Source organism: Capsicum annuum, chromosome 12, assembly GCF_002878395.1.
Source record: "Capsicum annuum cultivar UCD-10X-F1 chromosome 12, UCD10Xv1.1, whole genome shotgun sequence".
Lineage (NCBI taxonomy): Eukaryota > Viridiplantae > Streptophyta > Magnoliopsida > Solanales > Solanaceae > Capsicum > Capsicum annuum.
The window spans coordinates 91,285,550-91,313,169 of record NC_061122.1 but is presented as its reverse complement, the minus strand read 5'-3'; the positions used below and the strand labels follow the sequence as shown (position 1 = coordinate 91,313,169).

The following is a 27,620-nucleotide window of genomic DNA, read 5'->3' as shown; positions in this document are numbered from 1 at the left end:
TAGGATTAACTGTAGGATTGAAATTTCCTTTCCTTAAGACATGTTCCGTTGGTAATGTTGTTGCATGTAATAAAAGTTCCAATTCTATTAGCACCTTGTTGTATATATATGGATGACAACTAATTGAGGCGGGAGAATGAGGTAGTAGTGAGGCTAGAAGCACAGGAGGTAGGGAAGAGGGATAAGTTCAAGTACCTCGGGTCCGTGATCCAGAGTAACGGTGAGATTGACGAGGATGTCTCGCACCGTATTGGGGCGGGATGGATGAAGTGGAAACTCGCATCGGGGGTGCTGTGTGATAAGAAGGTGCCGCCCAAGCTTAAAGGCAAATTCTATAGGGTGGTAGTCCGTCCGGCCTTGCTGTATGGAGCGGAGTGTTGGCCAGTTAAGAACTCCCACATCCAAAGAATGAAGGTGGCAGAAATGCGGATGTTGCGCTGGATGTGTGGACTGACCCGAGGGGATAGAGTTCGGAATGAGACTATCCGGGAGAAGGTTGGTGTGACTTCAGTGGAGTGTAAGATGCGGGAAGCACGATTGAGATGGTTCGGACACGTGAAGAGGAGGGGCACGGATGCCCCGGTCCGTAGGTGTGAGAGGCTAGCGTTGGATGGTTTTAGACGGGGTAGGGGTAGACCGAAGAAGTACTGGGGTGAGGTGATTAGGCGGGACATGGAACAGTTACAGCTCACCGAGGACATGACCCTAGATAGGAAGGTATGGAAGATGCGAATTACGGCAGAGGATTAGGGCCAGTTCGGGTCGCTAGTGTAGGGAATAAATTGGTGGGGGTGTATTCCTGTTATGATTCCGTATTCAATGTTCCGTGTTCCGTGTTCCATGTTTATTACGAATATGTGTGCTTTCCTTTGCTGTATATTCCTGCATTCCTGCTTTACTCTGTTTTATATTCCTTATGGGTGCCGTATCTATGTTATGTCATCTGCTTCTGTGCTGTACTATGTGTTGTGTGATATCTCGTGACTTGAGCCGGGGGTCTTTCGGAAACAGCCTTTCTACTTCATCAGAGGTAGAGGTATGGACTGCGTACATCTTACCCCCCCCCAGACCCCACTAAGTGGGAATACACTGGGTTTGTTGTTGTTGTTGTTGTATAATTAATTCCTCTTACCAAGTGGTAAAGTGGTGTGCAACCATGTGTGACTCTAATAATGGCATTAGAAGTTAGTAATGAAGCAAAGCATAACTATGTGATCTGGATCCCAAGAATTAGTAAGATAGAAACTAACTCAGTGCCTATGTGGGTGAGTATTTGTGTAGTTCTAACATAAAGGGTACGAAGTGTTGCGAAAGACTGGGATGAGAAACAAAACGGAATGTACTGGATTTTTTGCACGTACAACCATCAAACCAGAGACCAAAGCAGGGCCCCATAAAGAAGGGCGAGCTATATGTATAAATTCCGTGAGCAGCGAAGAACAGGGGGATACAAAAAAGTAATAAGAGAGGCGCACAGACCAATTAGAACTTGCCTGGTTCATTGGATGTTGTCATGTGTTTTGACCCAATAAGAGAGGATAGTAGGCCTCCTTTTGTTGTTAGTTCACTTAGCCAAATAATTGACCCACCAAAAATATTGTGTTTTCTTTGTCAACCCTGTTGAGCTGTGTTAGTATTTTTCTATCCAAATAAATTCGATTCAATCTCTAGAAGGTGTTAAGCAGTTAGCTTTGGCCCTGGTCCAATAATGGACATTGTGAACTTTAACTTAGGCAAAACACCTAAGTTGAGGGTGGCTACTGCTGGATTGTTGGTAGCCTAAGAGGTTGAGTCGAAATTGATTTGAGGGGTAGAATCCGTCCCTGGTCTAGTTAGCAATCTAATTAGATATTGTGCACCTCAACTTGTTGCATCATCATAAGTTGAGGGTGGCTGATGCTGTGTTATCATCTTATAAAAAAATTCTGGTAAGTAGCTACCAAAAAGGGTAAAGAGATTGAAGTATTGTACTTTAATTCACTTATCCAAATGAAACCCTCCTCGAGCCTAAAACCTCATTACAACCCTTAGCAAGTCCTATTTGATATTGGCGAGTCAATCATAAGAGAACATTAGAAGACAAGGGCAAGTTTATAGGTGTACACGGTGTTGGTAACTTCTTTTTTGAGAGTGAGAAACTTAGTTTCATCCACGATTTAACTGTGTGATGTGAGGTGGACTTCTTTGGCTTTGAGGAAATGTTGAGTTATATCTGTTCTATTTATTTCTTTAGGGTGTTGTATCTGTAGCTGCGAATATGCTGATTAGTAGTTAATACTAGTAGTAGATCCATGCGTGTTGAGATAGCATAACTAAATGGGTAGTAGAACGATTGTATGATTGTGTTGGTTTTAGTGTAAAATTCCCATCATAATGTTGTTCATATATATATCCTGGTGTTGAGTTGCTTGAGGACAAGCAATTGCCTTAAGTTGAGGGTATTGATGTTCCGACTTTTGGTGGAACATTTTAGGCCTTTTTCTTAGGATAATTGTGTGTTTTCAAGCAGCCATTGTTGTATTTAACATGGTATCTTAGTGCTTTCAGGATAAGAACTAAGTGTGACAGATAACTTGGAGAATCTGAGCAAAACAGAGGTAAAATGAGCAGTGACGGCTTTGGTGATGGATCATCAACCTTGCGATGATCCGTTAGTCTAAATCATTGACCAAAAGTAGAAGTCATAGAATTTATACATCCTGTGATGGTCCAGGTGATAGACCGTCGGTCTGAACCATCGCCAAGATATAGAACGCATAATCACTAAAATCTCTTTGATGATCTAGGCGATGGACCGTCGACCTTACGATGGGCTATCGCACTACCCATCACCCAGAAGAAGAGAATGGAGTCACTAGAGACCCAGCGACGGTGCAGGCAATGGACCGTCAGACCTGTAATGAATCGTTGCTTGACCCATCGACTATGAAGCAAAAAATCTTAGTTTGCATTTTAAAACCCTAGTTTTGGAATCATATAAATACCAAGTATTTGGGTTTAGTCCGTATCTTTTATCATTAGTTTCATACTTTATCCACTATTGAAAGCGGTGTACACTTTTCATTGAGATTTAAATTTAGAGATTAAGATCCGATTATTAGTTTTGATATTTTCCATTGAAGATTGAAAAGAACAATATTGTGAATTTTGTAAGTGCCATCTTGAAGCCATTTATGAACATCATTATATCTTTGATTTCTTATATGGAGATGAGTAGCCAAACTCCCAAACTAGAGTTATGGGAGCCTTGATGTAAAGAACTATTTTGGGGTTGTGAATTGGTTTTATTCCTAACATCTATAGAAATTTCATGAATCTTTCTTTATTATAATGACATCTCTTGGTTGCAAACTTGAGAAGTGAGCCCATAAACTCTACTTGTCTGATGAGAAAGTGGATGTTGGGAAAGGAAGTGATTCACATGAACTCCATAGGTTTACCTTTTGGGTTAACGAGCTGATGCCTTAACAATATCAACCCTCATGAGAGTGTTATTGAATAATGCATGAATCCTTTAAGTTCGAGAGAAGTAAAGGGTGAAACACTCATTAGGTTGAGAAACATGAGGGTAATTCTTAGAATTCAATAATTCTTGCAATTGAATACATAAGTTAGAATTCGAACACAAACTCACAACCCTAGTTGTTTGAACATCTTGGTGAACATAATCCTAGTTAATTTATTCTCATTGAAATTACATCTACATTAACTCTTAGCAGCTGGACTTTTGTGTGACACAAATATGAAAGAACGCTGTTAACATTTCAAAACCCCCTTTATTTTGGAACCTTAGATCAACAGTCTAATAAAAGTCACAATACTTAGTGAACACGGTATTCCCTATGGGATTCGACACCCAATCCAATTGTGTTCTATATTTGATAGTGATTGCTTACTCTGTTGTAAGAGAGGTGTAATTTAAGCGTATCAGTTAGTGAAGTAAACGCTAGCCTGTACTATGTGATAAAGATAAAATAATTCCATTATTCAAAACCAAGTCAAAGAACCATATGCAATCACATATATACATATATATCTTACCAGGAAAAAGAACTGGGTTTGACATGCATTTAAAATCTTAACCTGGGTTGTGTAGCTCTATCATTCTATATGTCAACCCACAGGCTATATGGGCTTATCTCCTACTACTGAAAGGGCCCCAATGCGTGTTAGCCACATGAACTAGAGAAATACCTAAGATGACTAGTACATCCCCCAAAATATAAGTGTGATATCATACACACGGTCACCATGACCAAACCTCACATCAGCAAACATGAGTTTCCAATTTTGGTCCCCTCGGGACCTCCACCTTCCATGATTTGATAGCACAACCCTCTTTAAGCCTATATTAAAACCAATCACACATTGCAACCATTTATCAATGAGTATTTTTAATTAGGCATTAACCATTGGCATCATCATACCAAAATTAGAGCCTGCAAGTCTATCCTTTTATGCCATACCAAAGCCATTAAACCAAGTTGAATCCAAAGTTTACAATTAATCCAAGACCATGGACACCAAGGACTTTCCAAACAATTTAAAACCAACCAATCCAATTTAAGTTCCATTACCTTTTATGTAATGGAAAGATTTCAAAAATAGTTAAACTATGTGACAAAATCATTCTCATTGGCATTTTAACAAATAAGTTGAGGGCACATATGTTTCAAAACCATAACCAAGTAATTTGGGGAAATCCAAAGTACCCCTAAATCTATTTACCATTACCATGCATTCCACAATGTAAAAATCATATTAAAAGCATGAAAGAAATATCATTAAACTATTAGAAACATTGTTCAACCATGAACATCCTAAACCCGTAACCATTAAGTCAAAATCATAACAATACCATGAAAATCAAGCATTAAAACACATGATTTTTGTTGAACTAACAATAGGGGGAGTAACATGCCTTAGACACCAAGAAAGATACAGAGAATCACTCTTGAAAGCCCCTAATTGATTATCTTGAAGAAACCCTAGCCTCTTGCTTAAATAGAGAGATTGAGAGAGATTTTAACAGTGTTTGATTGTGAATAATAGGTTAATAAATTCCCAAAAGGTGCTTTATGTCGTGGTATTCAAAGGAGCCAAAAGAGGGAAATGTCTAGAATACCCACAACTTAAAACTATAAAACTACCGCAGGTGGTTATGAGTTGACCTCTTGACTTATGACCACAACATATGACTCATACCATGGATTCATCACTAAGACAGTGAATTGGACACCCACATACAATACACCATATGAATCCCTGACCCCCACCCATGACCAGACTATACGAATTACATAGTACAGTCGTACCCAAGATAGAATCCAAAGGGATTGACACTGGACAACATGCGACTTCTCACAATGACTCATAACCTATCCTCACGGCTCTTAGTGAGCCACTCGTACTCAGAGCGAATTCAAGTTACTATATTTTTTATTAAATAAGAGACCAACCTAACGACTTATCACAAAACCAAATGACCCATACCACCAAGTTATAACCAAAACAAAAACCTAACCACTGTTCATTGAAAACCTTAGAAGTTAGGATAGCTCACCTGTACCTACACCATACGACTCGTATTGTGACTTGTTACAAGGATAATAATTTTAAATCTCAAGAAACTTTCAAGGACCAAAACCCAAGGTGTTTTAAATAAGTATACTCTTCCTCTTATTGATTATTTGTTCGATCAGCTTTAGGATGCCTTGGTATTTTCGTAGATTTATTTCAAATTTAGGTATCACCAATTGAGGATTAGATATTCGGATATTTCAAAGACCATTTTTGGACCTTGTTTTAGCATTATAAGTTCTTGTTTATGTCCTTTGGGTTGACCAATAGCCCAGCTACATTCATGGAGTTATGAACTATGTGTTTTGACTGTATCTTAATTTCTTTGTTATTGTATTTATAAAAAATATTTTGGTTTATTCCAAGAGGGAGGCTGACCATAAAAAGCATTTACAGATTGTACTCCAGAGATTGATGGATAAGAAGTTGTATGCTATATTCTCCAAGTGTGATTTTGGTTGGATTTTGTATCTTCTTGGGTCATGTGGTGACCAAGGATGGTATTATAGTTGATTCAACCAAGATTGCAGCGTAATTAGTCTATTCCTACTTCTCCTACTGATATTAAGAGTTTTGTTGGTTTGGTAGGTTACTATTGGTGCTTTGTTGAGGGTTTTTCATCTATTGCAGCTCTTTTGACTAAGTTGACTCAAAAGAAGATTTTCTTTTAGTGATCTAATGCTTGTGAGGTAAGCTTTTAAAAGCTCAAGGATTTGTTAACATCAACTCCTATCTTGACTTTGCCCAAGGAGGGCATCAGTTTTACTATCTTTTATAATACTTTAAGTGTTGGGTTAGGTGTTGTGTTGATAAGGTAATTTTGTATGCTTCTCGTCAGTTGAGTCCCTATGAGTGTAGTTACCTTACTTATGAATTAGTGTTGTATGTTATTGTTTTTTCTTTAAACTTGTGGAGACACTACTTGTATAGAGTCCATTATGAGACATTCTCGGATCATTGTAGCCTTCATTATTTCTTTAACTAGAAAGATATTAGTATGAGGTAGCGTCATTGGTTTGAGTTGCTTAAGGATTATGACTTTACTATTCTCAATCATCCGGGCAAGGCTAATATGGTTGTGGATGCCTTGATCTGGAAATCTACTAGTATGGGTAGCTTGGCACATCTTTTATCCATGAGAGGCCTTTGGTCTTACAGGTTAAGTCTTTGGCTAAACAGATGGTTATACTTGATATTTTGACACTTAGGTGTTTTTTGGCATTTGTGGAGGCTAGGTCTTCCTTGATGGAGCAGATTCAGGCTCATCAATTTGATGACGTTTGGTTGAGAGTGATTTAGCATAAGGTATTGAGTGGTGAGGTAAAGAAAGCCTTACACTATTCATAAGGTATTTTGAGGATTGGAGTCCTAATCTATATGTTGAGAGTGGGTGATTGGATTAGACTAATTTTGGAGGAGGCTTATTATTTGTAACACCCTGGATTTTCAGTCCTTGAATAATCCCTAATCTTTGAGCTCACTACTCAACCAATGACTCTCTATACGAGTTGTAAGGTCTTTATACGAGTCTTAAAGAACCCAAACATAGCTAGAGCAGTGTGCTAGCGTAATGTTTCTGTTGTGGCTACAACTATAGTTCATGAGTTGTAAAGACTTTATACAAGTTGTATAGTCCTAAACCATAGCCTGGCCAGTATAGTTTGCCTAAGTTATTGCCTTAATCACAACTAGACTCAACGAGTCATAATGACTCAATACAAGTTGTAAGGTACCAATCATAGGGTGATCAGTAATTACCCAAAAACTTTTGGCTTGATTATGACTAGTACCCTATGGGTCATAGGGTCACTTCACGAGTCATATAGTGTGACCTGTAGTCACTGGTGACAATTTTTTAGCTTTTACTGAAAGGCACTTTGGATATTTCCCTCTTTCCCAACTTAGACCTCACATCCATAAAACACCTTTGGGGAATTATTTTCAACCCTTATCAATCATAAACACTTTCTTTACTCTCTCAAATTCCCTATTTAAAGAACAAAGTAGGTTTCTCAAAATTGGTCATCTAAGGGCTCAAGGTGTTCATTTCTCTCTGTAATTCTCTATACTTTCAGACATATTACTCTTTCCTAAGTCTTATTTTATCAAAAGCATGTATTTATAATTGTACCTATGTGGTTTAATTGATGATTTTAAATTTGGGTCAAGGGTTATTGAACATTATTGAATTAATAGTTTTTCCCATGGCTTTTATGAATCACGTATGTCTTGAATGGATGGTTTTGAATATGTGGGGTACATGGGCATGGTGAATAAACTAGGGGATCATGGCTTCCCCTAATTTAGTGAATATGGATAATTGAATTGGTATAACCTCAACCTAATCTTGTGAAACTGGATTTGAATATGAGTATATATTTTCATTGAACTATTTTTGTCAACCATTGCATGATATAATAAGGTAATTGAAACATCACAAGTTGATTTAATAAACAAAATGGGTCATTTTCCCTATGTGAATGGAATTTTACTGGAATGATGATGTTACCTTACTAGTATAGGTAGTATGACGTTATTAGTAGTGTATGCCTTGAGAAATATTGTGGTTCAATTAATGAAAATATGTGAAAAATATTTTAACTAGGTTGAAAGAGGGTTGTGTAGCTAGACGGTGAAAGTAGAGGTCCCAAAAGACCAATACTGTAAACTGCATTTGCCAGTGCAGGGGTTTAAATAGTCTAGGGTTTGAGTCCCCTTTCTTTTGACCAGGAGGTTTCAGTCCACCTTGTTAACTGACTGGGTACTCATGTCACCCTTGTATCTCGAGTCCTCTATGGAACATAAGTACATAAGATTATTTCTCTAGTTCATGTAACTGCATGCGCTGGGACTTTTCAGTAGGAAGAGCGGAGCCCATATAGCTCGTGGGTGATTTTTTATGATTATTGATCTACACAATCCAGGTTAATATTTTAAAGTTCATGCTAAGCCTTGTTTCTTACCCCGACATATTATATTTATGTATATGTATATGCATATGATTGGGTTTAATGGATTTGGATGATTTTAAATAGTTGATCATGGAATTATTTTACTCTTCTTCTAAGTTATATGCTAGCTCTTAACCTGTTAACCATCTACGGATGTTGTAGCCCCATGCAATGTAGGAATTAGAGACACTTCTATTTTTCTTGCATAGTGATTAGATTTTCAATTATCAGAAGTCAGCTTGAAGTGGTGAGCCTAATTTTTTTGGAAGGTCGTTACTTCTTGGTTTATCTTTTATCATAGACTTTTCTTTGGACTTATTTTGGCTATCATCGGGGGCATGTCCTCACATTGGTTTGATTTAGTTTTGTCATAGAGGCTTTGTGGATTACTATGAACTGGGTATTGGTTGTTGATATATCTTAGACTTCTTGAGCTTACTTTTATCTATCTTGTTATATATTTTGAATTCATCCACTGTTAGTGTATTATTCTCTGTGTGACTAGGCAAAAAATGTGGTCTCTGGTCCATGGTGAACTTGGGATGCCTATCACGGCCATACCCTGGTTTGGGTCATGACATTGTTCTAGGTATTCTATCCATTCAGGAGTGAATAAAATGTATCATGACTTAAGGCAGCATTACTGGTGGGGTGGTATGAGGAAAGATAAAACAAAACTTATAGCTCATTGCCTATATTGCCAATAGGTGAAGGCCTAGCATTTTAGGCCTAATGGTTTGCTTTAGAGATTACCCATTCTCAAGTAGAAATGGGAATAGATCACTATGGACTTCATGATTTAGTTTCCTTATACTTCTCCTGGTTCTAATAGTGTTTGGGTCATCGTGGATCAATCGACCAAATCTACTTATTTTATTTTGGTTTAAGGTTCTTTTAGTGCTAAAAGGTTGGCTCGTATCTATATTCGTAAGATAGTTCATCTTCATGGTGTATCAGTGTCTATCATCTCAAATTGAGGTTTAGTATTCACATCTCACTTTAGAAAGATATTTTAGGAGGAGTTAGGTATCCCAGTTGATCAACAACCTTTTACCCCAGACTGACGGTTAGTCGGAGTGGACTATTCAAGCTTTGGAGAATATGCTTCATGCTTGTGTGATTGACTTTGTAGGTCAGTGGGAGCAGTATCTAGCTTTACAAGAGTTTGCATATAATAATAGCTACTATTCAAATATGAAGATGGCTTCCTTTGAGTCATTGTTCAATAGGCGTTATCACTTTTCAGTTGGTTGGTGTGAATCTTTATGAGGTTAGACCTTGAGGTACGAACTTGCTTCGTGAGTCCTTTGATAGAGTTTGGATCACTCAGGATAGACTTTAAGTGACTTAGAGTTGGCAGAAGTGGTATGCAAATAGTAGGCTTCAAGCCTTGAGATTTAGTGTTGGTGATTGAGTTTTCCTTCGTGTATAGCCTATGAAGAGAGCGATGAGGTTTGGGAAGAAGGGCAACTTATCCCCAAGTATATTGGACCTTTTGATATTCTTTAGACTATAGGGGATGTATTTATGAGTTAGCATTGCCCCTAGATTTATCAGTTGTTCATTTAGTTTTTCATATTTCCATGCTTCAATGTTATATTCCAGATGAATCTTATGTCATTCGTCGAGATTTAGTCTGGTTAGATAAAATGTTGCCTTTTATTGAGGAGACCATTTCCATTCTAGCCAGGGATATTAGGGGTTGCATTGTAGAGATATTCTAGAAGTTAAGGTCCAGTAGAGACATCAATCGGTAGATGAGGCTACTTGGGAGGTCGAGTCCGATATGTGTGGTACTTATTCCTAGATTTTTCATGGATTCAGGAATCTCTTTTGCCTATAGTTCGAGGGTGAACTAGATTTTTAGTGGTGTATGTTGTAATGACTTGATTTTGGGTGATTTTTGTTAATTATCCATTTCTGTGTGATTTTACTATTTTACCATTTTACCCCTTCCAGTGGTTGCTTTGTGGTATTTCTAGGGAATGGAAATGATTTTCATAGTTTCCAATGCATTTTAGTGTGATTTGTGTGAGTTTATGATTTTTTGAGGGTTAATAAGGCTTCATAGTTGACTTTGGTCAACATTTATTAATTTGTGCATAGGATAGCAAAAAGAATTGTGCTAGTAGATCCAGAACATCGACTTTAGGCTGGTAACATGATTGGTGAGGTTTTATGGCCTTTATATCTCATTACCCTTAATTTGGAAAATGATGAAATTGGGTTTTGGGGGTCAACTTCCCGAAAATAATATTTTCTTAAAAATTTGATATCGCCATTGAGTTTAGAGTGTTTAATTTGATAAAGTATCATAGTTCGTTTGCATTCTTGGGATTTTGGATAAATCCCGAGGGGTCCATGGATACTTGGAACTCTCCAAGTTTTTAGTTGATACACTACTCAGCTGGTGCATCTGCTTAAGCGATATTTTAGTTCCTTAAGTGGCCTGAATTGATATTCGAAGTGTCGCTTCAGTGACGACCAGCTTATTATTTCTTAAGAAATAGTCGGGTCACTTACGTGACACTTGTGGACCAAGCATATATCATGAAAGCGACACCTGGTTGCTTAAATAATGTTGCTTAAGTTACTTGGTGCTCTCTTAAGAGATGAGCAATAGTTGGATCGCTTACATGACACTCGTGGACCAGGCGGGTATCCCGAGTGCGACACCTGGTCGCTTAAGCGAAGGCCTGGTACGCCCTGTCACACCCCTATTTTTTACCGCCCCAACCCCGCTAGGGAGTTGGTTTTAGAGAAAACGAGTTTTTCTAATTAAAGTGACGTTTTGAAAAAGGATTATTTATTTTATAGAGTCACCACTTGGAATTGAGTTGGGGTGTTCCAAGTCACCTTGTTAAATCCCTATTCAAAAGGAAATGACTCTTTATTTTTTGTCTGCGAACTAGAAATCCGGATAAGGAATTTTATTGACTGAGAGGAAGGTGTGAGGAACCCCTCGAATCTCGTGGTTCTAGCATGGTCTCTTTAACGACTTATGTTTGGCTTAAATTAATCTTTTGAATATAGAGGATTTGTTGGCCTAAAAGTTATTATATCCCTCTTTAATTTATTTTGAATTATTTGATTATATTAATGTGTGGCTTATCGGTAGTAGTACTTTCCGATCATGCCACGGGTTTGGATATATCTTTTGTGCCTTTGGGGCCTTTATTGATCGTTCCATTTTTTCAAATCTAGATAAGCACCTAACAGGTTTAGAATCTAACGAAACCAATTATATTGGCTTCAAATGGTAAGATAGATTTTATTATAACGAATGACTGATAGCAGGGCTTTCCAACTTCATTGTTAACTTTATCTTGTATTAAACCTTAATTTTCTTGAGATTACGAACCTAACTTATTCTTTCATGAGTTCACTCCCTTACAATTGATTTTTCCTCTCTTTTCAACCCCTTTTGGATAGGTCTTGAATTAGAAATTAAAGTCGTGACCTATTATATTGTCTATGCTTCTTGAAATTCACTGATGACTTCTTTATTTTTTTTTAGCTTATTGAAATAAAAAAGAAAACCTATTTCGAGAAAACAGTATGTAGAGTAAAGTCATGGTTATGATAGAGATTGTAAGTATAAGAATTGTAGGTATGTAAAACGTTTATTGAGAGAGACCGAACCCTAATGTAGGATTTCCTACGTATCTTGCGTAGCAAGAATCAGGTCTAACGTAGATCACAACAAACATAATTTTTTTTATTTCATTTTTTTTTAAAGTATGCGCTTTGTAAAGATTAGAAGAATAAAAATAATGAAAATAACTTATTTCTTGACTTCAATTGTTACCAACAATTAGAATTATGCATAGGAGTCACTTCAAATTACTTTCTAATAAGAACCGAAGTAAACTCAAAAGTAATCACTATAGTTTCAAATGGTATCTCTAATATATTTAAGTTTTATACAAGATATATATGTATTGCTCCAAATCAAGAATTTAAATTACTCTTATCCTTATGTTTCTAGTGCCCTTACCACAACTAAAGTCCTAATTCACTCAACATAAAAGAGTTTAGATTTTAGGACATTCAAGAAGCACTCACACTCAGAAAGATATTCAATGTATGCAATAAGATTCCATAAGCTTGGCCATCTTGTAAGTATCTACTAATTTGAGAACACGCAGAATGAAATCAAGTAGGACTTGTCATTGGCTTGTAGTGTTAGGTTAGAGATGGGTAGATATTTATTTGGGATCTAAGTGACTAATTCCTCAATGAGCACTGTATCGTGCTTTTTGTTGCGGTTCGATGCTCGATCTTCTTTGTTGTTATTCTTTTCCCCTTGTTGTGTATTTGCTTCGACTTTGTTTGAATCTTGTGCTGGAGCTTTTCCCCTTTTCTTTTCAATAAAAGTATTTTTTAAATTTTTTTCTTTTTTATTATGAAGATTCTCCATCTTTGTTGGAGTTTTCTTTTCTTATTTTTAATGGGGTTTTTGCTCCTTCTTATTTGAAGTCTTCTTTTGTTTTTATTCTCCTGGGACTATACGTTATTTGCCTTTGGCACTTTTGATCTTGAATCTTTATTCACAACTTGTACGTATTTAGTTCACTCAATGAGGTAGGCCAAAAGAGGGATAGTGAATATAAGAACTCGAAAGGTATAGGTTCAGATTTAGTTTTACACGGAAAAGGTTTCAGGCTCAAAGGGGGAAGTGTTAGGGATTAATGTCATTTGATGGGTTGAGGAATGCACAATCGGATTAAAGAAGGCCTACAATCCTTTCCCAAACCAAGTGTGTCTCAAAATTTTGGCTAAACAGACATTCAAGCCAAGTTCTAGATCAACATAGCAATGCCTTTGAATTTTCAATCTAAAGCTCACCACACAATGCACATGAAACAATGAGGTAAGATTTATTTTAAACTTGACTTAGAGCAGAAAAACTTTACAAGTGCAACTTTAGTATAATTAGAGGTACCATAAGAATCTATAGTTCACATTCAAGTTGATCCACTCTATCATGTCTTATAATTTAACACACTTTTTTTCTTCATATTTTTAAGTATGTTGGTACCAATTACTAAGTCAAGATTTATTTTTATATGAGATCGAACCCAAAAGAAGAGTTGCCTACGTATCTTGTTGAAACAAGAATCAAGTCAGACGTAGTTCAAGAAACTTAAAATATGAAGCAAGAACTTTTTTTTTATTTTGAATAAGGAGGAAAAACTTTTCTTTCTCTTTAACATATATATATATATATGTGTGTGTGTGTGTGTCTCTGTGTGTGTGTGTGCGTGTGTGTATTTTTTTTTTTTGAAATCCTAATAAGCAATTTTTTTTACTTTATCTAAGGATTTCTTTTTTTTAAGAAGAAGAAGACGACCGTCCTTTATTTTTTTGAATTGAAAGAGGATCACCGAACCTAAGAACGGTTGCCTACGTATCTCACTGAAATGAGAATCAGGTGTGCGTAGTTCGTGCCACTGGAGACATGAAGAAACCCACTTTTTATTTGAATAATGAAAAGAAAATAATTTTTTTTTGAATTTATTAATAAAGATTTTTTAAAATTTTTGAAAACGAATTGATTGATTTTTTTATATAATGATAAAAACTCTTCTTTTTTTTTTTAAGAAAATACAACCTTCATTTTTAAGGATCACCGATCCCGTGGAGGGCTACCTACATATCTCATTGAGATGAGAATCAGTTGTACGTAGTTCGTGCAAACTGGGGCAAACTCGATAATTTTCTAAATTATTTTTTCTTTTGTTATGAAATCAAATCTCGCTCCTCATTTGGGTTTCGAAAAAAAATAGGTTTTAGAGAGCAATTTTTAGCCTCTCTTACGTTAATGGATTCTAAAGCCGGACAACAATCAAAACAGCCAGATAGTTAATACAACTAGTAGCACAGAAAATGGAAAGTCTTCAAAGAGGGTACTATTAGACATTCAAACCTTTGTCGAGCCTCAACTAAGTCAAAACTACACATGATGCAAATAAAGCGGAGCCTTATAGGTATAACTATTTCTATGTTTCAGGTATACTAGGTTTAACCTGGTGGATTTGGGTATCTAAACTGGTTGTAAAACGAGCGGACAACTCGAGTTAGGCAGGGACATCTTTACCGGTAGCAGGACTTTCTGACCTCACTGTTGGTCCTTTCAGTCCTAAATATGGGTGACTACGGAATCCTTCCCAGGAGAATTGCCGCATATCTGATACCTCAAGCTTGAAGGTGTATACCACATCTCGGAATATAAAGTATCTCAAAAGATTTAGATAGGTGCGCGAGAGAAGACAATTTATATTGTAATTCAAATAATATCAAAGCAATATATAGGTAGGCAAATAACATACTTAGACCAACAAATGTAATATTGAAAATTAAGTAAAGCCAAACAAGTCAATATAAAGGCTCGAATTCTAGATATCCCCAGAAGAGTCGCCATCTGTCACACCCCCATTATTTACCGCCCCAACCTCGCTAGGGAGTTGGTTTTAGAAAAAATGAGTTTTTCAAATTAAAGTGACATTTTGAAAAAGAATTATTTATTTTACAGAGTCGCCACTTAGAATTGAGTTTGGGTGTTCCAAGTCTCTTTATTAAATCCCTATTTAAAAGTAAATGACTCTTTATTTTTGGTCTATGAACTAAAAATCCGGATAAGGAATTCTATTGACCGAGGGAAAGGTGTGAGGCACCCGTCGAGTCCCGTGGTTCTAGCACGGTCGCTTTAATGACTTATGTCTGGCTTAAATTAATCTTTTGAATATAGAGGATTTGTGAGCCTAAAAGTTACATATATCCCGCTTTAATTTATTTTGAATTATTTGATTATATAATGTGTGGCTTATCGGTAGCAGTACTTTCCGATCATGCCACGGGTTTGGATATATTTCTTGCGCCTTTGAGGACTTTATGGATCATCCCATTCTTTCAAGTCTAGATAAGCGCCTAACAGGTTTAGAATCTACCCAACCCGATTATATCGGCTTCAAATGTTAAGTTAGATTTTATTATAATGAATAGACAGTAGCAGGGCTTTTCAACTTTATCGTTAACTTTATCTTATACTAAACCTTAATTTTCTTGAGATTATGAACCTAACTCATTCTTTCATGAGTTCACTCCCTTACAATTGATTTTTCCTCCCTTTTCAACCCCCTTTGGATATGTTTTGAATTAGAAATTAAAGTCGTGACCTATTATATTGTCTATGCTTCTTGAAATTCAATAATGACTTCTTTTTTTTAGCTTATTGAAATAAAAAAGAAAACCCATTTGAGGAAAACAGTATGTATAGTAAAGTCATGGTTATGATAGAGATTGTAAGTATAAGAATTGGAGATGTTGATATTTTACGAACTCACAAACACATGTTTCATAAAAAAAATAAAAATAACAACTCTTGTTCCTTATTTTACAAACTACAAGTTCTGGCCTCCTTTGTTATTTTATTTTAAGAAAAATTTCAACTAATGGAAAAGAAATAAAACATTAGAGCTAAAAAAACTGTATGCAAACATGTGACAAACAATATATCATACACAACACCAATTGAATTTTTTCAATTCTCTTGTTTACTATTTCACTTTGTATTTCTCCTCTTTTTCTAACTACTGCTTCTTTTCACTTTGGTTTTTTTCTCTCATTTCCCTTTTCCCTTTTTGCTCCTCTCAGTTCTTTCTTCTTCTGTCATTTCCCATTCCCTATTACTTTTGTTTCTTCTAAGTCTTATGTATTTTCCCTTTCAGTTTCTAATGCATGCATGGTGCAGGATTTATCATGAATACTTCCTAATTACACATAGACTTAATGTAACCTTTTTTTATCTTTTAACGTAATTAACTTTTTTAAAAACCACATAATTAGAATTTCAAAACCAACTTAATCAACATTCTTTTATGTCAACAAACAAGTCATAAACAAAGACGTAAAGCACGAACTACATAAAAATAACAAACTACATATGCTAGATAAATATAAGAAGCCCTTGCGATAATTTCATTCATGCATCGATTTATGATAAAATTATGAAATATAATGTAAGATGAGATAAAATTTGTATTACAAATTAAATCAAGTATCAATGTAAGAGTGTCATCACCGAAAACTCGAATGGAAACCGAACTCAAATCTTTGAACTTTAAAAATTGTTCTTGTTTTTTTTTGTTTTCCTTCATTGATTTCTCCCTCTTTTCTCTCTGCGTTTTCTTTTCTTTTCTAAGTGTTTTTCTCCTTTGCTTCTTGTTTTCAATGTTTTCTTTTCTTTCTGTTTTTCTTTTCAAGTCTCCTATTTGTTCTTTTGTGTTGTATTCTTCCCCCTTTTTTGGTTGTCAGCGTGTGTATGTTATGTATGGTGTATGTGTGTTTGTAGTGCATGTTGTTGACGTGGGAAATTGGGAGAAAATGGGGGAGTGGTTTTAGGATAGTGGGGAAAGGGTGATGGGGTAGTTTAGGGCTTCTTCTTTTTTTAGAAAAAAAAATAATGTTTTAAATAAAAATAATAAAATAAAAATTAAAAAAAAAAGACAAAAAATTATTTAAGACTACTAAACTATAAGTAAGTCAAATAATTAGTCTTAAAACATGATTACGGAATATTAATATCACTAGATTATTTATTAAAAATTAAAAGAAGAAAACAAATATGATTTAAAATTTTTCCTTTTTTTCTTAATAAATAAATAATAATGAAAATAAAATACTATTTAAAATGTAACTCCATTTTTGTAGTTTTCAAAACGTTTAAACAAACCTTGTAAAATAAAATAAACTGAAAATATCTAATTTAGGCCTAAAAATAAAAATAAATTGAACACTAAAATGACATAAAAATGTTAGATTTGGTCAAAAATTAGGTATTTACACCCCCTTTTCATAATTTTTTACTATTTTGACACTTGGAGCTTGGGGTTTCGACTTTTTGGATGAATCTTCTATTTTCAAGCTTGGGTAAGCTCTAAATCTCTATTTTATTTATTTTTCTTCGATTCTTGCCATTTTAATCTTGTTAAAATTTGAATTCAAAAGTGGAATTTGGGAATTTTGGCCTAGAAGGCCTAAATCAGTAATTCTTTGATTTAAACACCAATTTCAACTTGTTTTTACTCAGTTTTCTTCTATGGCTTTCTTTAATCATGGGTAATATAATTTAGAACTAAAATTACAGTTTTAGCCTTCTTTTTTGAAATTCGTTTCGAAAGTTCGTTTTGACCTCGACCCAAAAATTGGCAATATGGACATCATTGGCTTCTTTTGGATGCATACATTTTATATTCATATGTTTTAGGTTATTTTGGGTCCATTAGTGAGGAGAAAGCTTCGGGTTTAAGGCTTTTTGTACTGGTTTTCAATATTTAAGGTAGGTTATGGCTTAACTTTCTTTACACTGGGCTGGTGTAACGCCCCAAAAATGGCTCTCGGAGCGTCACACAGTGCTTGAAGCTACGAGTAGCCCCAAGATAACCCTTTGAGCCATTTTCATTTAGTTCAACACGAATCAATGGTGTTTTCATAAATAACCCTCAAATATCAACAGAGTAATCATCATCCAAGAATTAAATAATTTCAGAAAGATAACAAAATACGACTTATTAGTCAACTCCCAATATCTATACTAGTCTGACAAGCCTCTAAGAAAATCTATAAAACCAGCGAGCTATTGAGACATGCCCCAACTGACTCATACTCACTTATCAAATGTAAAACAATTCCGTGAAACCAACATCAGACATCACGTCCTCGAAACATGAGGACTCACCATGACAGAGGATGTAGAACAACGTGCCTAAAAAATCACTGTCTAACCTAGAACTGAGCACCTGAACCTACATTCTGAGAAAATACAGCCCACATCCGAAGATGTGGGTCAGTACCATGGAAATGAACCGAGTATATGGGGGTGCATGCAGTTTTATAAACATCATCATCATAAATATTTATAAGAAATATGCAGGATGTATGAAAGACTAACATAGTCCGAAGAAAATTATCATAATCATGAGAGGATGAAATAAGTACAATAACACATGTGAGTCATCGTTTAATTTGAAAATCACTTTCAGTTCATCAAGAATATCAATTCTCATAATGTAAATATCATTTAAATCTTTCGAAAGAATAACTTTTACAATTCCACTTTCAAATCACTTCACCATTCACCATAGACACAAGGAAACACACATACAATGGAAGATCCTATAACCAACATAAACCATGTGAGCTACATGGATTCCAACGTACAACCCACGTTGGGGAGAGCCGTCCTATCCTTGCCATTGGAGTAGAACTATCGATATCAAATCCACACACACTAGCGATCACTATATAAATCAGCCTCAGGCTCACTTCTATAGGGGCACGTAGTTCTAGGGAAGTAAGGTCATTTTATACCTCCCACTTGGTGCTAAATATTTCTCCCAGACTTAGCTCAGATCATTTCAAAGACAATCCACAACAAAAAAATTTTAGTAATAAATAAATATACATCAGGAGCGATCATACTTTCCATCTATTAAAATCAACCACATTGTGAATTTCTTTCACACTCGAGTTCAAAACAATTCCTTTAAGACCAAAAGGTCAAATCATTCAAAATATCTCAAATATTTAACATCAACGTGCTTATAACACACACTTTCTCAAAAAAATACAATTTCCAATGGGGATTCACGACCCAAATATCAAAATCATGATAAATATCATTCAAGATTCATGCTTTATATCAACATACATGTAAATTCATATTTCAAAATAATAAAAATCAAGATTTCATAATAATCATCATAAGATATGGGTTCATGCTTCAAATTTGTAAAAATCAAATAAAAATCATGCCTTTGTAAAGAAAATTATTTTTGGGCACAGTAACGAAAGAGAGTTCTTCTTGAAAAACCCCACATACCTTGAATGATGAACTTTACATCAATACTCATTTTTGATATGTTAATCATGCCTTTGAATGATGGTTCTTGGAGTTCTTGAACTAGGAACTTGGAATCTTGAATAAATTTGCAGAATTAATGGTGAACTTTGGAGTTTCTTGAAGTTCTTGAACTAGGAACTTGGAATCTTGAATAAATTTGTAGAATTAATGGTGAACTTTTGAGGTTCTTGAAGTTGGATGTAGGAGCTTAGGATTTTTTTTTTTGAGGGAATTTGATGAAATAAAACATATAATGCTTCTTATAGGCTTTAATATGGGGTTTGGATGGATTTTGGGTGAGAGGGAATGACCAAAACTCCCCTAAAAATCAAATAATTCTCAAATCTGTCCTTTGGTGGACTGTTTTGATAGTCTGAAGTAGATCAACCATAACGTTTTACTCCGATATCCAAATTGGATGAAACCAATTTCATTAGAAAGAGGACTCTCATATATAACCCAGATCATTGTGTACGAGGAGTTATGATCGTTTGAATTTGACCCAAAAATTTGCTTTTGATAGGCTGAAGTAGATCGACCATAAATTTTTGCTCCGATAGATAAATTGGATGAAACCAATTTCATTGGAAAGAGGACTTGCAGAGCTTTCCATTGATATATAGTAGATCACTAAGATAATTATGTACAAGGAGTTATAATCATTTAAAGTTGGAGAAAAAATACTCCAGGCCTCAGTACTTTTTCCTGCATGTTTTACTGTTCACTACTATTCACGGTTCGATCGAAATGTTCATAACTCGACGCTCGAGTGTCCGTTTTGGATGATCCATATATCGTTGGAAAGTTTATTTTATACTCTATGTAATGGTGACAGAAAATCTAAGACATTCATCACAGAAAATTTATAATGCATTCTTGAAGATAGAACCCAATACATTTACGCACAAAATTTCAATGAAAAATTTCCCGGGGTATTACATCATCCCCCCTTGGAAACATTCATCCTCGAATGACGCTATACATGCCAAGATTAGATAGGGAATAGAGCATACAATTGAAACCATTCGTTAGACTCATCACCACATCGTTTCTCACTCCGAATGCAACATAGAATGCATAAATTCAAGAAACTATAGCTGAACACATAATAAATGACAACTGAACTGCTACAACTTTTATCAAAAGTGCATGATTTAGGAAAGAAAGGTACCTTTGGCTTGATCGAAGTTCGCGAAAAATAGGTTCGGGTACTTGGATCGCATATCTACCTCAGCTTCCCAAGTTGCACCCTCAACAGATTGGTTTCGCCACAACACCTTGACCAAGGGAACTTCTTTGTCCCTTAGTCTTCGGACACTGAAATCAAGAATCTCAACAGGAATCTCATCAAAAGAAAGATTTTCTTTAATGTCAGCATTCACAGAGGAATCCACTACCACAACATTGCTAATATTCTTTCTAAGCATGGAGACATGGAATATTGAATGAACAGAGGACAACTCGAAAGGCAACTCAGCCTCATAAGCTACCTTACCAACATGGCTAAGAATTTTGTATGGATCAACATAACGGGGACTAAGCTTCCGCTTCTTTTCGAATCTCTTCACCCCCCTCATGGGTGAAATTTTCAGATACATTAGGTCACCAACTTCAAACTCAAGGTCTCTCTTTCTTACATCCACATATGACTTCTGACGACTCTGCGTAGTTTTCAACCTTTCCCTAAACAACTTAACTTTTTCCATAGCCTCAAATACCGAATCAAGACCACTCACAGTCGCTTCACCCACCTCAAACCAACCTATGGGTGATCCACACTTCCTCCCATATAAGGCTTTAAATGGAGCCATGCCAATACTAGAGTGGAAACTGTTATTGTAAGCAAACTCTATCAACGGTAAGTGATCATCCCAATTTCCCTTAAAGTTAAGTGTACAAGCTCTCAGCATATCCTCTAAGGTCTGGATGGTCCGCTCAGCCTGACCTTCGGTCTGTGGATGAAAAGCAGAACTCAAAAGCACTTGGATGCCAAGACCCTTCTGAAAAGCTTTCCAAAATTGCGAAGTGAACTGAGTGCCCCTATCCGAAATAATAGACAAGGGAACTCCATGCAGTCTGACTAGCTCTCGAATATACAATCTAGCGTAATCCTCAGCAGTATATAAAGTATGAACAGGCAAGAAATGAGCAGACTTAGTCAACCTATCAACCATAACCCAAATAGAATCATGATGGCGTCGGGAAGGAGGTAAACCAATCACGACGTCCATATTTATCCCTTCCCACTTTCAGGTGGGAATACTAAACTCTTGCATTATACCACCAGCTCTTTGGTGTTCAACCTTAACCTATTGGCATGTTGCACACTTAGCTACAAACGTTGTTATATCTTTCTTCATGCCACTCCACCAATAGATTTCTCGCAAGTCTTGGTACATTTTGGTGGCACCAGGATGAATAGAATATTGCGCCCAGTGCGCTTCAGCCATAATCTTCTGTCTCAGATCATCAACATTCGGGACACATAATCTACCCTGCAATCTCAACACACCGTCTCCCCCTTGGGAGAAAACCTTTACTTTTTGGTCCTTGACTGACTCCTTCAGTCTGACCAAACTAGCATCTAAGTAATGTTTTTCCTTCACTTCCGAAACCAAGGAGGATTTAGAACTACTCTGAACCCCTATACTACCTTCAGCAGAGTCAAACAACCTAACCCCCAATTTAGATAAATGATGTACATCACGAGCCAACTCTTTCTTACCTTCTACCATATGTGAAACACTACCCATGGACACTCTACTTAGGGCATCCGCCAGAATATTGGCCTTGCCCAGATGGTACAACACACTTATATCATAGTCCTTTAATAATTCTAACCATCGTCTCTGCCTAAGATTTAATTCTCTCTTGGTAAACACATACTGCAGACTCTTATGATCAGTGAAATCATCAACATGGACACCATACAAATAGTTTCTCCGTACTTTCAAGGTAAACACAACAGCAGCCAACTCAAGGTCATGGGTGGGGTAATATTTCTCATGGGGTTTCATCTTTCTAGAAGCATAAGCTATCACCTTACCCTTCTGCATCAATACGCAACCTAACCCAACTCTCTAAGCATCACAGTACACCATAAAATCATCAACACCATCAGGCAAAGTCAAAATAGGGGCTGAAGTGAGTCGAGTCTTCAACTCCTGAAAACTCTTCTCACAAGATTCGGACCACAAGAAATTCACTTTCTTTTGGGTCAACTGAGTCATAAGAGATGCTATAGAGGAGAAACCCTCAACAAAACGGCGGTAATAGCTAGCTAAACCCAAGAAACTTTGGATCTCAGTCAGAGAAATAGGTCTAGGCCAATTTCTAATAGCTTTGGTCTTTTGGGGATCAACTCTAATATCCTCGAAAGAAATGATATGACCCAGAAAAGAAACTGACATTAGCCAAAACTCACACTTAGTTAACTTGGGAAACAACTTGTGATAAAGGTTTGCAAGACAGTTCAGAGAGGATCATTCAATGGGTCAGCGGGTTGAGGTTGCTGGCCATCATTATTTCTTCTCGTTCGACATGGAGGCATATTTCTGATAGAGAAAAGCATAAATCAATAGTAGAGAGAGACACTTTAAGCACGATAGATTTCTGAAAGAAAGAATCATATTTTTTCCTGAAACGTCTTGTAGCCTCTTGCTCATAGATGTGGCGCACTACACACCAATGATCAAGACTCTACTTAACACGGCTTGTCAGACTCCCTAGGACACCTGAAAACCATAGGCTCTGATACTAAGTTTGCAACGCCCCAAAAATAGGTCCCAGAGCGTCATACGGTTCTTGAGCCTACAAGTAGCCCAAGCTAACCCTTTGAGCCATTTTCATCCAGTTCAACATGAATCAATGGGGTTTCTATAAATAACCCTAAAATATCAACAGAGTAATCATTATCCAAGGATAAAAAAATTTTAGTAAGATAACACAATACGACTTCTTAGTCAACTCCAACATCTATACTAGTCTGACAAGCCTCTAAGAAAATCAATAAAACCAGCGAGCCATTAAGACATGCCCCAACTGACTCATACTCAGTTATCAAATGTAAAATGATTTCGTGAAACCAATATCAGACATCACGTCCTCGGAACATGAGGACTCACCACGATAGAGGATGTAGAATAGTATACCCAAAGAATAACTGTCGAACTTGGAACTGAACACCTGAACCTACATTCTGAGAAAATGTAGCCCACATTTGAAGATGTGGGTCACTACCATGGAAAGGAACCAAGAATATGGGGGTGTTTGCAGTTTTATAAACATCATCATCATAAATATTTATAAGAAATATGCAGGATGTATGAAAGACAAACATATCCCGAAGAAAATTATCATAATCATGAGAGGATGAAATAAGTACAATAACACATGTGAGTCATCATATAATTTGAAAATCACTTTCAGTTCATCAAGAATATCTATTCTCATAATGTAAATATCATTTAAATCTTTCGAAAGAATAACTTTTACAATTCCACTTTCAAATCACTTCACCATTCACCATAGACACAAGGAAACACACATACAATGGGAGATCCTATAACCAACATAAACTATGTGAGCTACATGGATTCCAACATACAACCCACGTTGGGGAGAGCCGTCCTATCCTTGCCATTGGAGTAGAACTATCGATATAAAATCCACACAAACTAGCGATCACTATATAAATCAGCCTCAAGCTCACTCCTATGGGGGCACGTAGTTCTAGGGAAGTAAGGTCATTTTATACCTCCCACTTGGTGCTAAATATTTCTCCCAGACTTAGCTCAGATCATTTCAAAGACAATCCACAACAAAAAAATTTCAGTAATAAATAAATATACATCAGGAGCGATCATACTTCCCATCTATAAAAATCAATCACGTTGTGAATTTCTTTTACACTCGAGTTCAAAACAATTCCTTTAAGACCAAAAGGTCAAATCATTCAAAATATCTCAAATATTTAACATCAACGTGCTTATAACACACACTTTCTCAAAAAAATACAATTTCCAATAGGGATTCACGACCCAAATATCAAAATCATGATAAATATCATTCAAGATTCATGCTTTATATCAATATACATGTAAATTCATATTTCAAAATAATAATAATCAAGATTTCATAATAATCATCATAAGATATGGGTTCATGCTTCAAATTTGTAAAAATCAAATAAAAATCATGCCTTTGTAAAGAAAATTATTTTTGGGCACAGTAACGAAAGAGAGTTCTTCTTGAAAAACCCCACATACCTTGAATGATGAACTTTAGATCGATACTCATTTTTGATATGTTAATCGTGCCTTTGAATGATGGTTCTTGGAGTTCTTGAACTAGGAACTTGGAATCTTGAATAAATTTACAGAACTAATGGTGAACTTTGGAGGTTCTTGAAGTTCTTGAACTAGGAACTTGGAATCTTGAATAAATTTGTAGAATTAATGGTGAACTTTTGCAGTTCTTGAAGTTGGATGTAGGAGCTTAGGATTTTCTTTTTGAGGGAATTTGATGAAATAAAACATATAATGCTTCTTATAGGCTTTAATATGGGGTTTGGATGGATTTTGGGTGAGGGAAAATGACCAAAACGCCCCTAAAAATCAAATAATTCTCAAATCTGTCCTTTGGTGGACTGTTTTGATAGTCTGAAGTAGATCAACCATAACGTTTTACTCCAACATCCAAATTGGATGAAACCAATTTCAATAGAAAGAGGACTCCCATATATTTCTATTAATATATAGTATCTCACCCAGATCATTGTGTACAAGGATTTATGATCATTTGAAGTTGACCTAAAAATTCACTTTTGATAGGCTGAAGTAGATCGACCATAACTTTTTGCTCCGATAGATAAATTGGATGAAACCAATTTTATTGGAAAGAGGACTCGCAGAGCTTTCCATTGATATATAGTAGATCCCCAAGATAATTATGTACAAGGAGTTATAATCATTTAAAGTTGGAGAAAAAATACTCCAGGCCTCAGTACTTTTTTTGCACGTTTTACTGTTCACTACTATTCAAGGTTCGATCGGAATGTTCATAACTGGACGCTCGAGTGTCCATTTTAGATGATCCATATATCGTTGGAAATCTTATTTGATACTCTACGTAATGGTAGGTCATAATCTAAGACATTCCTCACAGAAAATTTATATTCATTCTAGAAGATAGAACCCAATACGTTTACGCACAAAATTTCAATGAAAAATTTCCCGGGGTATTACATCATCCCCCCTTGGAAACATTCATCCTCGAATAACACTATACATGCCAAGATTAGATAAGGAATAGAGCATACAAATGAAACCATTCTTTAGACTCATCACCACATCGTTTCTCACTCCGAATGCAACATAGAATGCATAAATTCAAGAAACTACAGTTGAACACATAATAAATGACAGCTGAACTACTGTAACTTTTATCAAAAGTGCATGATTTAGGAAAGAACGGTACCTTCGGCTTGATCGGAGTTTGTGGAAAATAGGTTTGGGTACTTGGATCGCATATCTGCCTCAGCTTCCCAAGTTGCACCCTCAACAGATTAGTTTCGCCACAATACCTTGACCAAGGGAACTTCTTTGTTCCTTAGTCTTCGGACACTGAAATCAAGAATCTCAACAGGAATCTCATCAAAAGAAAGATTTTCTTTAATGTCAGCACTCACAGAGGAATCCACTACCACAACATCGCTAATATGCTTTCTAAGCATGGAGACATGGAATTTGGATGAATAGAGGACAACTTGGAAGGCAACTCGGCCTCATAAGCTACCTTACCAACATGGCTATGAATTTTGTAAGGATCAACATAACAGGGACTAAGCTTCCCCTTCTTTCCGAATCTCTTCACCCCCCTCATGGGTGAAATTTTTAAATACACTAGGTCACCAACTTCAAACTCAAGGTCTCTCTTTCTAACATCCATATATGACTTCTGATGACTCTGTGCAGTTTTCAACCTTTCCCTAATCAACATAACTTTTTCCATAGCCTCAAATACCAAAACAGGACCACTCACAGCCGCTTCACCCACCTCGAACCAAACTATGGGTGATCTACACTTCCTCCCATATAAGGCTTCAAACAGAGCCATGCCAATACTAGAGTGGAAACTATTATTGTAAGCAAACTCTATCAACAGTAAGTGATCATCCCAACTTCCCTTAAAGTTATGTGTACAAGCTCTTAGCATATCCTCTAAGGTCTGGATGGTCCGCTCAGCCTGACCATCGGTCTGCGGATGAAAAGCAGAACTCAAAAGCACTTGCTTTCCAAAATTACGAAGTGAACTGAGTACCCCTATCCGAAATAATAGACAAGGGAACTCCATGCAGTCTGATAAGCTCTCGGATATACAATCTAGCATAATCCTCAGCAGTATATAAAGTATGAACAGGCAAGAAATAAGCAGACTTAGTCAACCTATAAACCACAACCCAAATAGAATCATGATGGCGTCGGGAAGGAGGTAAACCAATCACGACGTCCATATTTATCTCTTCCTACTTCCAGGTGGGAATCGTAATCTTTTGCATCATACCATCAGGTCTTTGGTGTTCAACCTTAACCTGTTGGCATGTTGCACACTTAGCTACAAATGTTTCTATATCTTTCTTCATGCCACTTCACCAATAGATTTCCTGCAAGTCTCAGTATATCTTGGTGGCACCAAGATGAATAAAATATCGCGCCTCATGCGATTCAGCCATAATTCTCTGTCTCAGATCATCAACATTTGGGACACGCAATCTACCCTGCAATCTCAACACACTATCTCCCCCTTGGGTGAAAACCTTTATTTTTGGTCCTTGACTGACTCCTTCAGTCTAACCAAACTAGAATCTAAGTAATGCTTTTCCTTCACTTCTGAAACCAAGGAGGATTCAGAACTAATTTGAACCCCTGTACTACCTTCAGTAGAGTCAAAAAACCTAACCCCTAATCTAGCCAAATGATGTACATCACGAGCCAACTCTTTCTTACCCTCTACCACATGCAAAACACTACCCATGGGCACTCTACTTAGGGCATCCGCTAGAACATTGGCCTTTCCCAGATGGTACAACACACTCATATCATAGTCCTTTAACAATTCTAACCATCGTCTCTGCCTAAGATTTAATTCTCTCTGGGTAAACACATACTGCAGACTCTTATGATCAG

General features: G+C 36.3%; 1 pseudogene; it reads left to right on the top strand.

Annotated features, from left to right (window-relative positions):
- The window catches only part of LOC107849055, a 68,382-nt pseudogene that overhangs the window by 3,856 nt on the left and 36,906 nt on the right, over positions 1-27,620 (top strand).